Source organism: Rattus norvegicus, chromosome 3, assembly GCF_021556685.1.
Source record: "Rattus norvegicus strain SHRSP/BbbUtx chromosome 3, alternate assembly SHRSP_T2T, whole genome shotgun sequence".
Classification (NCBI taxonomy): domain Eukaryota; kingdom Metazoa; phylum Chordata; class Mammalia; order Rodentia; family Muridae; genus Rattus; species Rattus norvegicus.
Window position 1 is genome coordinate 85,833,505 of NC_141536.1, and position 16,494 is coordinate 85,849,998.

A 16,494-nucleotide genomic window follows, 5' to 3' on the forward strand; every position below is an offset into this window, starting at 1 on the left:
AAATCTATTAGGAAGAAATTAGAAATTATTTTTTATATCTCCTATTAGATACACAAGAGAATACTTTTGAGAGATATACATTTATTCCACGCAATTTTTGAAGAAATCTGAAAGTAGCTTGTGATGGTGAGTGCTAATTAACTTGGCTGGATTTAGACTCATCCAGGAGTCACAAATCCAGGAACACCTGTGAGGGAGGTTTTGAATAAATTTGTCTCCAAGCATGCCTGTGGGGATTATCTTGATATTAGTTGAGGTAAAAAGACATCTCCACACACACTGACTGTCAGTGGTAACATATTCTAGGTCTGGAAACTAGACAGTGAAAGAAATCAATATAGCAAGCTGAATACAAGTAGTCATTGTTATCCACTTCCAGAATATGGATGCAATATGGTCATCAATCTCAAGCTCGTGTGATGACCTCCCCCAAATGAGCGATGAGCCGAAAGGATCTATATTCTTTTTCAAGTTTGTTTAGGCTTACATTTTTCATAATCTACTTTAATAAAGATTCTAAAATGTATCAACCTTCCTTCTAGTTCACCAACCAAAGCCAGGGGAGAAAGATGGTTAATAAGACAAGGGGTGAATAGACCTATTTAGAAGTAGTTCTTTGGGGGCAATTCCAATCTTTGTTGTCAGGCTATAAGCATCCATCAGACATGAATCAATTGGAGCAGTACTATCCAATCAACAAATACAAAGCATGAGTCAGTAGCAATAACCTGTTGCAGTAGAAACCAACCGTGAGGCTCGGCCAGAATGCCCTGAGAAGTTCTTCGGAGCTTTTCTGACTACAAAGTCATGACAAAGATCAGTGAAGGCCTGAGAAGTGTTGCAAGGCAAACCAATAGAGCATCATCAACAAAGAACAGCAAAACATTGCCACGTGAACCAATGTAAGAGTGTAGTTCACTATCTGTTGGGTCTACTTAAACTCGTTAAAAACATCATGTATCCTCTTAAGTGTCTGCATTAGCAAAACATCCTCTCATGTATCTGCTTCGGGGAAATCATGCTCCATAAGACAGCTTCCAGAAAAGCCTCACATGAATCAACTGAGCCTTCAAAGAAACCAGAAATTTCCACTTCAGGTTTGTTTTTCTTTTCATTTCTTTTGTTCATATATCCCTAAAAATCAAAACAAACAAACAAACAAACAAACAAACCGAAGGAAACTAAGATACAAATTGGCCATATGCAATGAAGAAATGATCTGCATATGAGCTGTGTTCCATTAATATAGAGACATAATGAAGTGCTAGCCCTACACCTACATATTTTCCTTACAATGTTTATCACATGTGTCCAAGGGCTTCCATCAAACTACTTCTTAAAATGCACTTTCAAAATTATTTTTAAGTTTCTTGCATTTCAATGCTTTTAAAATCGAGTTATATGTAGAATTGGAAAGGATTTTATTGTTTTTGGAAATCATTTCCTGAGATCCCTATAAATTACAGCATGTCAAAATAAAATATATAAATTTTAAATTTGACTGTTAACATCAAATAACATAAGTAATGTGCATAAAAATAGAAATAGAGACACAGGCAAAGCAAAGGCTACCTTTATATGACATAGTATATGCATATATAACTGTAATATGTTTTTATGAAAAGACAGAAATTATATGATAATCTATTTGTTGATTTGCAGTCTATGCATAAATCAGAAAATTTGAAAAGAGCCCATGCACTTTGTTTAAGTTTTAAACATATTTATCAGTGTGCTTGTACACATCCTATATCAGTGTGTTTGAATATGTGCATTTATAATATGAATAAAATTATATGTATTATTATGAAAATGCCCATTATTGCTTTTTCATTGTGTATTGAAGACATAACTACTGCTGTGTACAGATGTCTGTATTATCAAAGAACCAATAGTGATTTCACTACGTAAAAGAAGGAAAGATGGAGAGCACTATGTGACTTTATTTCTTCTTTAGCTGTCAACATGTGTATCTCATTAATGATGTTCTATTATTGGAGTTTTTTAGTGGAAGATGAGATCTGTTTTGGAAACAGACATCTCAAGTGTTGTTTATGAGAAGTAATTTTCATCATATAGCAAAGAACTCAGAATGTTTTGAAATATACCAAACGGAAATTCCTCTTTCTTTGCCATTTCCTCCATGGAGTTTATATTGGAACACATTTTGAAGTTTTCAAGTGATACTATTCCTCACAAGAAAGCTGTTGTTCACACCTATGGGCACTTGATTTTTGACAAAGGAGCCAAAACCATCAAATGGAAAAAAGATAGCATTTTCAGCAAATGGTGCTGGTTCAACTGGAGGCCAACATGTAGAAGAATGCAGATTGATCCATGCTTACCACCCTGTACAAAGCTTAAGTCCAAGTGGATCAAGGACCTCCACATCAAACCAGATACACTCAAACTAATAGAAGAAAAACTAGGGAAGCATCTGGAACACATGGGCACTTGAAAAAATTTCCTGAACAAAACACCAATGGCTTATGCTCTAAGATCAAGAATCGACAAATGGGATCTCATAAAACTGCAAAACTTCTGTAAGGCAAAGAACACTGTGGTTAGGACAAAACAGCAACCAACAGATTGGGAAAAGATCTTTACCATTCCTACAACAGATAGAGGCCTTATATGCAAAATATACAAAGAACTCAAGAAGTTAGACCGCAGGGAGACAAATAAACCTACTAAAAATAGGGTTCAGAGCTAAACAAAGAATTCACAGCTGAGGAATGCCAAATGGCTGAGAAACACCTAAAGAAATGTTGAACATCTTTAGTCATAAGGGAAATGCAAATCAAAACAACCCTGAGATTTCACCTCACACCAGTGAGAATGGCTAAGATCAAAAACTCAGGTGACAGTAGATGCTGGCGAGGATGCGGAGAAAGAGGAACACTCCTCCATTGTTGGTGGGATTGCAGACTGGTACAACCATTCTGGAAATCAGTCTGGAGGTTCCTCAGAAAATTGGACATTGAACTGCCTGAGGATCCAGCTATACCTCTCTTGGGCATATACCCAAAAGATGCCCCAACATATTAAAAAGACACGTGCTCCACTATGTTCATCGCAGCCTTATTTATAATAGCCAGAAGCTGGAAAGAACCCAGATGCCCTTCAACAGAGGAATGGATACAGAAAATGTGGTACATCTACACAATGGAATATTACTCAGCTATCAAAAACAATGACTTTATGAAATTCGTAGGCAAATGGAACTGGAACTGGAAAATATCATCCTGAGTGAGGTAACCCAATCACAGAAAAACACACATGGTATGCACTCATTGATAAGTGGCTATTAGCCCAAATGCTTGAATTACCCTAGATGCCTAGAACACATGAAACTCAAGACGGATGATCAAAATGTGAATGCTTCACTCCTTCTTTAAAAGGGGAACAAGAATAACCTTGGCAGGGAATAGAGAGGCAAAGATTAAAACAGACACAGAAGGAACACCCATTCAGAGCCTGCCCCACATGTGGCCCATACATATACAGCCACCCAATTAGACAAGATGGATGAAGCAAAGAAGTACAGGCTGACAGGAGCCGGATGTAGATCTCTCCTGAGAGACACAGCCAGAATACAGCAAATACAGAGGCGAATGCCAGCAGCAAACCACTGAACTGAGAATAGGACCCCCGTTGAAGGAATCAGAGAAAGAACTGGAAGAGCTTGAAGAAGCTCGAGACCCCATATGTACAACAATCCCAAGCAACCAGAGCTTCCAGGGACTAAGCCACTACCTAAAGACTATACATGGACTGACCCTGGACTCTGACCTCATAGGTAGCAATGAATATCCTAGTAAGAGCACCAGTGGAAGGGGAAGCCCTGGGTCCTGCTAAGACTGAACCCCCAGTGAACTAGATTGTTGCAGGGAGGGCGGCAATTGGGGGAGGATGGGGAGGGGAATACCCATAAAAAAGGGAGGGGGAGGGATTAGGGGGATGTTTGCCTGGAAACTGGGAAAGGAATAACACTCGAAATGTAAATAAGAAATACTCAAGTTAATAAAAAAAAGATTTATCAATAAATAAATAAAAAAAAAGAAAGCTGTTGTTGACTTTCTCAAGCGGTTATTAGAAAAGGGCTCGAGAGGTATGGAGGTCAGGAATTAGTTCTATGATCAGAACACAGACAATGCCTAATTACTAGGCTCCAGACTCAAATAGTACAAAAAGCAAAGAACATTTATTCAGCTGAATTTTTTGCATGTAGGGGTCTCCCCATTGGGAGTGGAGAAACCTCATAAACTCTCAGGCCTAACTTTTATTGTCAGTTAGGGAAATTTCAGGGAGGGGTGTATGCCCCTTTACCTCGATTGGTTAGCTCTATATCCTTAGGTCTGACTAATTCTACTATTGGTTAGGCTCTAGAGACTTCTCAAGGGGACGCTTATTCATTTTACGTACTTATTCTTACTTCAGCCAAGATGACAAGGTGCCCTCCAGCTTAATTGACTGACCACAGGTTCCTAGATACATGTTCTCATTTCAGGGAAATGGAAACTTAGGACTAGTCTTCCAAACTACAAGGGTGCAGCCTGTCATGGAGTCAGCATGGCTCTAATTCAGCCCTCTCAGACTCTGTCTCAAACAAACAAACACACACAAAAAAAAAAAACAAATAAAAAGGCAAAACAATAAACAACCAAACCAAAATAGTTATCATGTTTATCTAACAGACTGGGAAGTTTACAATTTCAGAAGCCAGGAAATGGATATTTCTGAAATTAAGGTGTTTAAATCTTCACCTCTTATTCTCAGTTGTATCATAGAGCTAAAGGGAAAGGAAAGGACATGGAGTGGTTAATGGTTTTCTAGTAGTTTGCTGGTAGTGGAGGAATGTAACTCCGGTGTAACTATGATCTAGCTACTTACCCTTTTCAGATGGCTATTCTTGGATGTCAGTGTTACTGCATCTGTAATCAACTAAATACACTGCTGTGAGAGAATTGTTTGATCAGATAATTTACAGCAGGAAGTCTCATGCTAAATATGGTGACAGCCCAGTTAAAAAGACAGCACAGATACCCTTTTTTTTTTCTTTTTCTTTTTTTCGGAGCTGGGGACCGAACCCAGGGCCTTGTGCTTCCTAGGCAAGCACTCTACCACTGAGCTAAATCCCCAACCCCTTATTTACCCTTTATTTTGAGCTAGCAGATTTGTCTGCTTTCTTGTAGTTTTCTTTTATAAATATTAGAACTGACATCTTCAGTTTTTCCATGGACACTGAACACCCACTCACTCTTTAGGTATCTTCAGGCAGTCGGCACAAAGATGGGACCACTGAGACATTCAGCCTTCTGGACTGAGCTGCCACCAGATTCTCAGTCTTTGCTGTGTGAGGCAGCCATTGCTAGACAACCAGGCAATCTAGTGAATCCAAATTTATATGTTTATTCTATCGGTTCTATTCCTTTAAACAACACTGACTAAGATGCTCAGTCTGTCAGCCATAGCCTTATAGTGTACCTCCAGAAACAAGATAAAAAATGAACAAATGTTTGGCTGTACCTAGAAGGATAGATACACCTGGTCACTGTTTTCAAAGCTACAAATACCTGTAACTTAAGGTATCTGTGATTTAAGGCATTACAAACTACAGCTGACTTCATGGTTCTGTAAACCACATGTGTATTGATGTATTTGTAGTGTTTCATACATGTTAGTTTCTCTGATCTCCTTGAAGACATGACTGTATTTTGTTCCCCAGTTTATACTGTAGAACTAGAGTTTTAAAATGGTTACTCATTGTCAGAGTCCGGATGTGCAGGGCCGGACGTGCCTGAGGGAGAGCCAGAGATAGGACTTGCCGGACCAGCTACCAGCCCCAAGGACACTGACCATCCGTAGCCACCCCCTCCCCTTCCTTCACTCCCCAGAAGTGAGTCATCCCCCTGAGTGAGATGAGCCACCCTACCCGCGCTGCTGAGCTGCTAGATAGCACGTACTCCTTACTGATGTAATTTTGCGCCAAAAGTAACTGTGCACCATTTGAAATGACCAATCATGTGTAACCGCGCGAATGCCCCTAACCTCCCCTATATAAACCCCCGAGTTTGGAAGCTCGGGGTCGATTCCTCTGTCTCCTGTGTGAGATACGTATGGACCCGGGATCCCACTAATAGGGATCTCGTTAATAAAAGCTACCTCTTGCTGTTATATCAAGACCGGCTACTCGTGATTCCTGGGGTCACCCCACCCCGCGATTGGAGCGAGAGACGCGGCTCCCCGTTTAGGGGTACGCTCTTTCAATACCAGGTATACTGTGTTTATTACACATGTACCCACTGTGATGATAAACATTCATGGAAGGATAAATATACATATTTAAAAAGAAATATGGAATTATGTTTTGACATAGTACTACCTGAGAATTCAGCTATACCACTCCTGTGCATATCCCCAAAAGATGCTCTAACATATAACGACACACAAACTAGATAAGATTGCTTAAGAAGTGCATGCTGACAGGAACTGGATATAGATCTCTCCTGAGAGACACAACCAGAGCATGCCAAATACAAAGGCGATCACTAGCAGCAAACCACTGAACTGAGAACTGGACCTCCGTTGGAGGAATTAGAGAAAGGTTTAAAAGAGCTGGAGGAGCTTGCAACCCCATAAGAACAACAATGCCAACCAACCAGAGCTTCCAGGGACTGAACCACTACCCAAAGACTGTATATGGACAGACCCACGGCTCCAGGTGCATATGTAGTAGAGAATGGCCGTTTTGGGCACCAGTGGAAGGAGAAGCCCTTGGTCCTGCCAAGGTTGGACCACAGTGCAGGGGAATTTCGGAGGGGGAGGGTTAAGGGGAGTGGATTGGGGGAGCAATACCCTTATGGGGGAAGGGAAGGAGGAGTGGATAGGGGGCTTATAGACAGGGAACCGAGAAAGGGAATAACATTTGAAATGTAAATAAAGAAATATATCTAGGCTGGAGAGATGGCTCAGTGGTTAAGAGCACTGACTACTCCAGAGGTCCTGAGTTCGATTCCCAGCAACCACATGGTGGCTCACAACCATCTGTAATGGGATCCGATGCCCTCTTCTGGTGTGTCAGAAGACAGCAACAGCGTACTTACATACATAAAATAAACAAACCTTTAAAAAATTCAAAAAAAGACATATCCAATAAAAAATAAAATTGAAATAAACAAATAAGTAAATAAATGAAAAATTGGTTTTCCCAGCTGATCCCTAGATTTCCCAGTGTTTCTTTAAGGCATAGTACTTAGTTTAAAAGGTTGGAGAATACTTATCACCACTCTTTGTTATGTTTATACGTTCCTTAAAAAACTAGATAATTTTGTTGTTCACTTCTTCCATTAGGGACACGCATGCCATGAAACTGCATCTTAGAATGGGAGCAACAGGATTAACACTGTCCCAGCATCGTAATAGGAAAGTTAAAATCCTAACCTGCATGGGGTCTTTATTTAGGCTGTGAGATCTACCTTAAACAAAGTGGTAGTTTTGGCTCTGGACAGAAGCATTTACCTATCATGAGCTGGCCCTGTTAACAGTAAAATATAGTGTTAGTGAAGATCTTCTTGCTTGACATTCTGTCATTTTTGTATCTTAAAATTCTTACAGATATTTGTGTTTAATCTCAATATTATACAAGGATTTTTTTAAAATAACATATCACATTACTTATTATATACATTACTTTCTTGATAAAGACATTATCTTTTTTTAAAAAAAAATAACAGTCAAACTTTATTCCAAGGTCTGCAAACATTCAGACTAATCAAAGTGGTACTGTAATTTCTTATAATACATCAATAATACAGTTTTTGAAGTCTAGAGAATTAACTAAGCCCTAAACCACATACCATATAATTCCAAAGTAACAACTGTTAACAATGTGACATTAGCCATGAACATTACTTAATGAGGACATAATTAACAAGCTATTCTTACTTAAGGCTTCCTTTTAGTATGGAATTTCCAACATCAAAAATTCTATTTTGAAGGCTAAGGAGGTTGCTCAGTCATAGAACACATTCACAGGGCTGCCCCAGCAAATCTCTCGCCATTCAACAACTAATTCAACGCACTGATGAGCCCAAAGCAATTGGTTGCCCAATGTCAACCTTCTGCCAGCATAGGCAACTCAAGCCAATTCAGTGAGAAACCAGGAGATATAAAGATACGCGGCTAAAACTTTCTCCACTTCTGAAGCTGCAAAGGCTTTAGATGAGTATTAAATTATATTTAAGTACTTGGTCATAGAGAACTATTTTTACTTTGAAAACATAGGACCACACTGTTAAAAAAAAAAAAAAGACAGAGCTGGGTTGGGTAGGAACTGGCTGGGTCCGTTTCAATTCCAAGCAAGTCTATAAATACAGCTTCTTTTATTTTTCTTAAAACACAAAGCATACTTGCACCTGACCACCACTTAGTTTTGAGCAGAACGGCACACCCACAAGCAGTCTCTACGCCACATGGTTGTCGGATATGCCAAATGGGAAGAAAATAAACCAAAGTCATAAAAAGAGCAAAAACATCTATTCTTCAAAAAGGCGACACATAGACGTCATATGGCTTAAAAAAGTAAAGGGGGCCAGGAGCCTTGCTCAGTGGTCACACTTGCCTACCATGTAAGGCACTGGGTTGGATCCTCAGTACTGTGCAGAAAAGCCCTGGTGCGGGGCCATCAAGGGCACTTCAACCTGAAGTTAACTCCACACAGAGCATTAGGACACTACCAGGAAGTGACCGCATAAGGAATGAGTGACTCACGGCTCATGAAAGTTTGAAGGACTGTAAAAATATATTAATGCACAAAATAATAAAAGTAACTCTAGATTTCCCTCCTTGGCTAAGCTGTGTAAGTGGTGCGTTTCCTGGAAAGCGTCTGTTCAGCAGTACATGCTTGTCAGGCTTGCCAGTGCCAGCACACATGGTCACAGGAACTATGGCCAGTCCTCATTTTCCTTAGTAACTTGCTTTTCCACCCACACTCACAGACTTTATTTTCATTACAAGACACTAGCTTTCTAGTGCTACATTTTAATCAACACATTACATTTAAAGCCTTGATTTCTGAATGAATCTTTTTCTATGCAACATGATGGAGTTAACTGCTGGAGACCTCTTGACAGCTACAAGGAAACACTTGATTTAAACTATGATCAAGATGAGACTGTATCAGAAGCACTAAGACACTAGTGGGTGGACAGGTACGAGACTTTTCATCAGTGGCCATTCATAATTTTGCTTTTAAAAACTTGGGAGAAATTGTCATCTTTGAGTTTCAAATGTTCTGGTAAATCCAGTTGTTTTTTAGCTTCTTCAATATCACCTTCAATCGCAGAAATAAGTGACTCTAAAGAATCAAAGTTCTTTTCAGGTCTGAGGTAGCCAACAATGGCCACATTGAGAATCTCCCCATAAAAGTCCTCTTTGAAGGTATGGATGATATGGGTTTCCATGGACTTCTTCACATTCTTGTAGTATGGATTCCATCCTATGCTCACCACCATTTTATGGACCTCTCCACTCCCAACGCTGGCCCAGCCGTAATAGATGCCAGTGGACACATCAGCTGGAAGATTGTCTACTACTTGTTCAGGAAAATTAGCTGTGGGGATGCCCAGTTGCTTGGAGCCGCGGCCGAAGCCACGCACCACCTGACCTCGGCAGAAGAACGGCAGGCTCCTCATGACGCTGACCTCGGAGAACGCGGGCTGCTCCTCGCTCCGTGCCTGCGACGGAGCCGCCGTGAGTGTGGCACTCGGCCCGGACCAGCCGGGGATTCCGCAGGAGCTGGGCCGGCGGAGCGGGACACCCGCCGCTACCGGTGCCTGCCCGCAGGACAGCCGCCAGCCGCCAAGAACCCAGCGGTCTCTCGGTCGGAATTGCGACCAAGACATTATCTTTTTATCATGTATGTACACAGAATTTCTAGATTGGAGAATAAATTTATTCTCAATTATACCTTCCCAACATTGGTAACATACCATCTCAGGATTACAATTTATTAATAATTCTTTTTTTCCACAAATGTTTGCTTAGTTGCTGTTTTGTCTGAATACAACTTGAGTTTTTTTTTAAGTTGTCTTACATGTTTTTGTGGGGGTCTCAATAACAGATTAAATATAATCAAACACTAGTAGAAATAATCTATATTTCTTAGTTTTTAAAACATTAGTGGTAGCTATGATGAGCTAGAAAATAAAAACACATCAATTCCATGTATTTCATCCTACATGGGATCAAAACATAAAATACCTGCCCCAAGGGGCACATTTGGGTTATCTTCCCAGCTGTAGGGTGAGTAGTTTGTCCAGAATGGTAAATTCAAAGATATATCACCCCTCTTGGCCTTTCCTAGGCACATAAGCAGAGAAGACTCTTAGGAAAATATTGGCTTTCACTGCACTAAAAGAGACCTGTAGAAATTATTTTTTAAATGCTAATGTAATTTAATTTGTATGCTAGTTCTATACATAAAATAAAGTTAAGTATCTCACTTTGAAAATATTATCAGGATGCCACTTTGGAAAGGTCTGGTTTTAACATAACACACCATTTCCACTTAACTTGATGCAGAATTACTTTAATGCTGTGTGCTCTGGGGCTTGCCTTGAGTCGTATCTCATCATCATCATCATCATCATCATCATCATCATCATCATCATCAATCGTTCCATTCATTTACATCTCAAATGATATCCCAATTCCTGGTTACCCCTCCACCAGTCTCCCAACTCTCATTCGCCCTTTCCCCCCTTTGCCTGTATGAAAGTGCTCTCCTACCCACCCATACTGGTTTGTCCCACTGCTCCAGCATCCCCCTTCACTGGGGCATCAAGCCTCCCCAAGACCAAGGACTTCCCCTTTGTTGCTGTCAGGCAAGGCCATCCTCTGCTACATATGTCTCTAGAACCATGGATCCCTCCAGGTACAATCCTTGGTTGGTGGTCTAGACTCTGAGAGAACTGGGTAGTCAGGCCAGCCTATGTTCTAATGAGGTTGCGATCCTGCTCTGCTCCTCCAGTCCTTCTGCTTGCCCACTCCCCCACCAGGTTCCCTGACCACATTCTATTGGTTGGCTCCAAACATCCACATCTACTTTGGTCCGTTGTTGGCTAGACTTTCTCAGGAACCATCATACTAGGTTCCTGTCAGTAAGAGCCTCCTTTTTTTTTTTTTTTTCAAAATTAAAGACCATATAATTGCATAGATTGCAATTTCACCATTAATGTCAAAAATACATAGTAGGATTTGAAATAGGATTGTGCTACATTAGAACACTAGAGACAAATATCACCTGGCTACTAAGGAAAAGATTAAATATTATATAACAGAAATAAAATGTGTAAACACTAATCTCACTGGGGATTTTGTTATTGGAATTATCCAATGAAGGGGTTTCAACAGTATGAAAAGAATAAAGACATTGGTGCTTCCAGTTCACCTAGAAGCCATGGGTTTCACTTCAGAGATCCTTTAATAAAATCTGGTCCAGAACAATAGAGGAGGGCCACTACACTCTGCTGACTCTCATTTGATGCATTCTATTCTGTAAATGCTCACATTCAAACTTGGGTACTGAGAGAATACTTTTAAGTTGTACCCCTCATCATCATCTTGGTGAAAACGGAGGGTTTGTTGGCGATCCAGTGTAAGATTTTAGGTCATAAGCAGCACTGCTATTAACCAACATAGACTTTCTAGAGACCAGGAGCCGGACATCTGTATGGAGGTCAATCTTTCCAGATTTAGACCCCTGGAAGACTTGAGTCTCTTGAAGATAGTGTTCAGAATGAATTTCAGTGGAAGCTTTCAAAAGGCCTTGCCCCACCCTTTTGTGCAGCAGCCAGTATGGCACTCGGCAAATACAGGGTCCTAAAAGGAAGGGTAATGGTAGACAAAGTCACCCAAATCTGCATTTATTTGAAGAATGAACAATATCTATTTTCCCCACTGTTGCTTATATGGTTTAGTTAGCTATTAGAGTTAGCAGAGTAAAGCAGAACTTGAGCAATCCCCACAAACAGCTTTTGTTTTGCTTCATTTGGGTTTGCTTGTTTTGTTTTTGTTTTTGTTTTTGCCTCAGAAGATATTCCTCCCAGGTTTTTCATTCTGCCTGGAGCATTCTGCCACCACTGGGCTACATCTTTGTCAGGGTTTGTGCTTCAGAAAGGAAATGAAGTCTATCTGGACTCCAACACCTTGTATCCAATAAACAACAAATGTGCAAGTGTTTCCCATCCACAGGATACCCAAAAGTGGATGAGTGCATTAGCCACTTTCTTTCTGGTCCTTGCTTATAGTTATAAGGATAGTAAGCTTTCTTTTATGATAGCAAGTAAGCAAAGGTTCAGAATAGTACTTAATTTTGGGAGAGAAAGAGAATTAGACTATTCCCAACAGGAGATGCAGAATAAATCTCAACGCTAAAGACAATGGAGATTAGGAAGCTGAGAATCATGGGAAAAAACAGTTGTTTGCTGGCAGCCCAGGAGATTAGTGACAATGGTTATGGTTTTTAAATGGTTGGGGTGGCAGTGGGTGGGGGTTCTAGACAATAAATTTCCAGAGAGGATTAAGAATAGAAAAAGCTTAATTGCAATTGCGGCCAGGATTTCTCCTTTAAAGGATATGAATAAAGAATAAAATTTTTGAAAATAGCCTTGCTTTATTAAAAGTTATTTATGTTTACTTCCGGTTTTATATTATTCAGTCATTGCTTTTTTGTTTTAGAATACTTTTTGATACAAACTAGTAGATAATTGTACACATTCATGATTGACACTGAGCCCATGTAATGTTGTACAATGTACAATAATATGTTGTACATAGTTCAATACTATGTTTAAGTCAGTGAAAAGATATTTGCATCTTCAACTATTTAACGCCTCTTTTGTTGGAAATGATGCATCATTACTACCTGTTTTCATCCTAAGTATAATAATATACTAAGGAGCTAGGTTTCAGTCTAAACATATGTAAATGATGATCAAAGTCTCTCTCTCCCCACTCTGCTAACTACTGTTCCAGGTGACCATTACTTTACTTTCAACGTCTGGGAAATCATCTTTATATTGCACAATGTAGTCATCTTTCTGTGTCTGGCTTATTACACTTAACATAATAATCTCCATTTGCTTGCATGCTGTCAGGAATGACAGCACTGTGCTCCTTCTGGTTAATATTCTCTTCTGTTTGAGAGTCGAATTTGTTTGTCTTTTGATTACATGGTGATGAGTAACTTGAAGTTGTCTGTGAATGTGACATTAATGAATAGCAGGCTGTCTCATGTAGATTTATAATTGAAGTATGAAACATGATTTTGTGAGACAAAGTGCAGTGAAATACAGCATGTCTTATTAGCACTCTCCCCTATAATAGTAAGTCTAAATCAAACTAGTGAACTCTGAGGCACGAAAATGAATCCATAATGATGTATTATTATAATTACTGGAATGGTTCTTTAACATCCCCACAAAAGTTTTCAAAGAATGACAATTTCAAAATTTGAAAATTATGGATAATGTTTTATTTCTAGTTGCATGTTCCAGGCAAAAAGAAGAAAAGTCAATGCATGTAGTCATGCAGGAGCACCTGAGTGTTTTAGGAAAAGGTATACTAGAAAAGAAAAGAAAGAAAAAGATAACAGTTTTTCCTGTAAAACTACTTGTGTGAATATAAATTTATTTAAGCTCATTGAAAGCTAATAGTGAGTTTATCTATCACACAGAAAAATATCTGGATAATAAAGAATAATATAAGAAGACTTGAGTTATGAGCTTTGAGGAGACTTGGACCACTAGATTCAACCAAAGTGAATTTAAGTTAGTGTTAGAATGTGACTCAAAAAATCACCAGTAAGGAAACACATGTGGAGGCAGAATACCCCCTAGCTCTGCAAGTTTTCAATGACTATGGCAAGGTAATTATTTGGTCAAAGTCTATAAAGAGTAACCTTTATATATAAGACAACAATAAATGCTTAGCAGAGGGGTCAGTGACTGGAATTTGCATTCTTAAATTTCTGACAGTGACCTAGGAAAAAATTGTTCAAGTTTTCTATTCCAAACAGAAGAATTACATTAATGATAGTAAATAAAGAGCATAAGCTAAAACGATTGCAGTTAAAAGTAATAAATGTCAAAATAATAAACAATAATTTCCATTCTGTATGGCAGCACATTCTCTTAGATGTTAAATTCATGCTCATGTATCGAAAAATTGTAGAGAATATGTTGGAGAATCAAGGATCATGAGCAAATAAAAATAATAAATCTATGATATCCATAGGACTTAAGGAGTTGACAGCTTCACAAGTATGGCTGGGTATGCTCAACAAGGGTGCTTTCCAAGATGGAAAGAAAAGATAGTGAAGGCCTGTGTGCAAAGTCTCCAAAGCAAAGGTTTTCTGAGTATTAAATTTTCAGATTATCTATTTTACTCAAAGAACAATTATTCATTCATTCTTCAGATCAAGGACTATTTACAGGAAGTAGGGCTGTCCAACAATAGGGCACACAAATATATTATAGGGAAAATTAGAAGAGAGTAATTACTTTTAATGAGGTTCAACTAGTCAAAAAATCTTTCTTGGATTGTACTTACGGTGTTTAAATACCAATAATATTTTGATAAAGCTCACTGCTGACACCCATGCCAATACAATTTATAAAATCATTAGTGAGGTTTTTTTAAAGTTGTAAATTTGATCTCAAATACAAAAGAATTTTAGGAGAAAAAATATTTATTTTTTACAAAGCAATTTTAATCTAGCAAAATAACTCCTGTGGCAAAGATCACAACTAAAGACATACTAGAATGACACACCTTTAATCCTTCTTGTTCCATCCAGTCGTTCTGTCCTTCAGGACAATCAATGAGGGTGCAAGGGGTACTTGGAAGAGAATGAGGGACAAGAGACACGAAGAAGGAAGCCAAGACAAGAGTCTGATCAAGGTGACAAATTTATTTTTTCCTAAGGCTGAATTTATACCATAGAAGGGGTAAGTAACAGAGGGAGGGGGAGTAGGAAGCATCTACATAAGCCAAGGACACAGTACTCCTGTGGTCAGCTGATGTCAACAGGATGTTGGTTTCTAAGAAAGGTCACAGGTTTGTCATATCACTGAGCATCCTGATGTCAGATGTATTTCTCAGAAAGGTCACACCTTTGTCATATCATTAATCACCAGGATGTTTGTTTCTTAGAAAGGTCACAGGTTTGTCATATCACTGAGTATCCTGACCACCAGATTTGTATTAGTCTTCTGCAGCTGGCTGGGGATTTTCCATGAACCCAGTCATACTTAACTTTAACTATAATATTACCACCAATAATGGAGGGTGTTAAGGGCATTGCTCCTAACACCTTCTAGCTCGAATATAGACACACTCACTCAAACCCACCTTCAATTCCAAACACTGTTGTTAAGGTTATTTTGTAGAAAGAACCAACTGTGTTCTTGAAAGTGATATTGAATTGAGAAGCTAATGAAGTGATGATTGAGAGAAAGATTTGATAAAGTGAGTCAGGATATGAGATACCCAATTCTCACTTGTACAACCAAGAGAGGCTATGATGATAAGTTCAAGAAGAGAGGGAGCCAGACATAGGTGTGGTGTATTCAAGGAAGTTTTACAAGGACAGTTTTACAGAGACAGCCTGGACACACAAAGATAGAGTGAGACTGAGAAGTAGAAAGAGTCAGAGTAGATTGCCAGAATTAGTTTGAGGCCAGGTACAATAAATTAGTTAGAATCTGAGAGAATCTAGTTTGAACCAGTCAACTTGGAAAGGAGTTTGGGGCAGAACAGCTGATTTGAACCAGACAGGAGAATTCAGAAACAGTTAGAAAGTTTACTCAGCAGAAAGTCTCAGAGAAGACAATTATATATGGCAAATAAAAGATACTATTACAACCTAAGATTTTATGAAGGCTAGAAGCTTCCAGGCCTACCTCTAAGTTTAGAACAGGGAAGGAAATACTGTGGATTCAGCTACAGCTAAAAGAGCACCAAATCATCTGAGGGAAAAAAGCCACAATTATAGTTATTCCATACGTTTATAATTATTCAAGAGTTTGTTAAAAAAAACTATATCCATGTGTACAACTTTCAAAGAGTTAATGAAAATAGTATATTTTAGTAGAAGTTATTTTAATGAGCTTGTTTTACCTATAAATTTTCACACAGAATTAGAAGCAAAGAGACACAACAGATGAAAAGGAAAAGAGAAGAAAAAACATAATATCATTTGACAGCTGTGGTTGGAGCTGAAGAAGGTAGATAGGTAGAAGAAGATAAGATAGGGCCAAGTGTGAAAGAAAGTAAAAAAGATTTTATAAGCTTTAAGAGAAATGACACTGGTTACTCAAGGTTTGCTTGGGAAAACATCTCAAAGATTTTTGATCTGCAAACACAATGAATAAATGACGATGACATCATAGGAGAAGTGACACACTCTTATAGTAAGGGAATATTTTCAAG

General features: G+C 38.9%; 1 pseudogene across 1 annotated transcript; it reads right to left on the reverse strand.

The window, feature by feature from the left end:
* Positions 1 to 7,725: 7,725 nt before the first annotated feature.
* Positions 7,726 to 9,705, reverse strand: Rfk-ps3 (riboflavin kinase, pseudogene 3; annotated as a pseudogene). The gene has a single exon (XR_015683671.1). The product of XR_015683671.1 is annotated as a riboflavin kinase, pseudogene 3 (transcript).
* Positions 9,706 to 16,494: the final 6,789 nt, after the last annotated feature.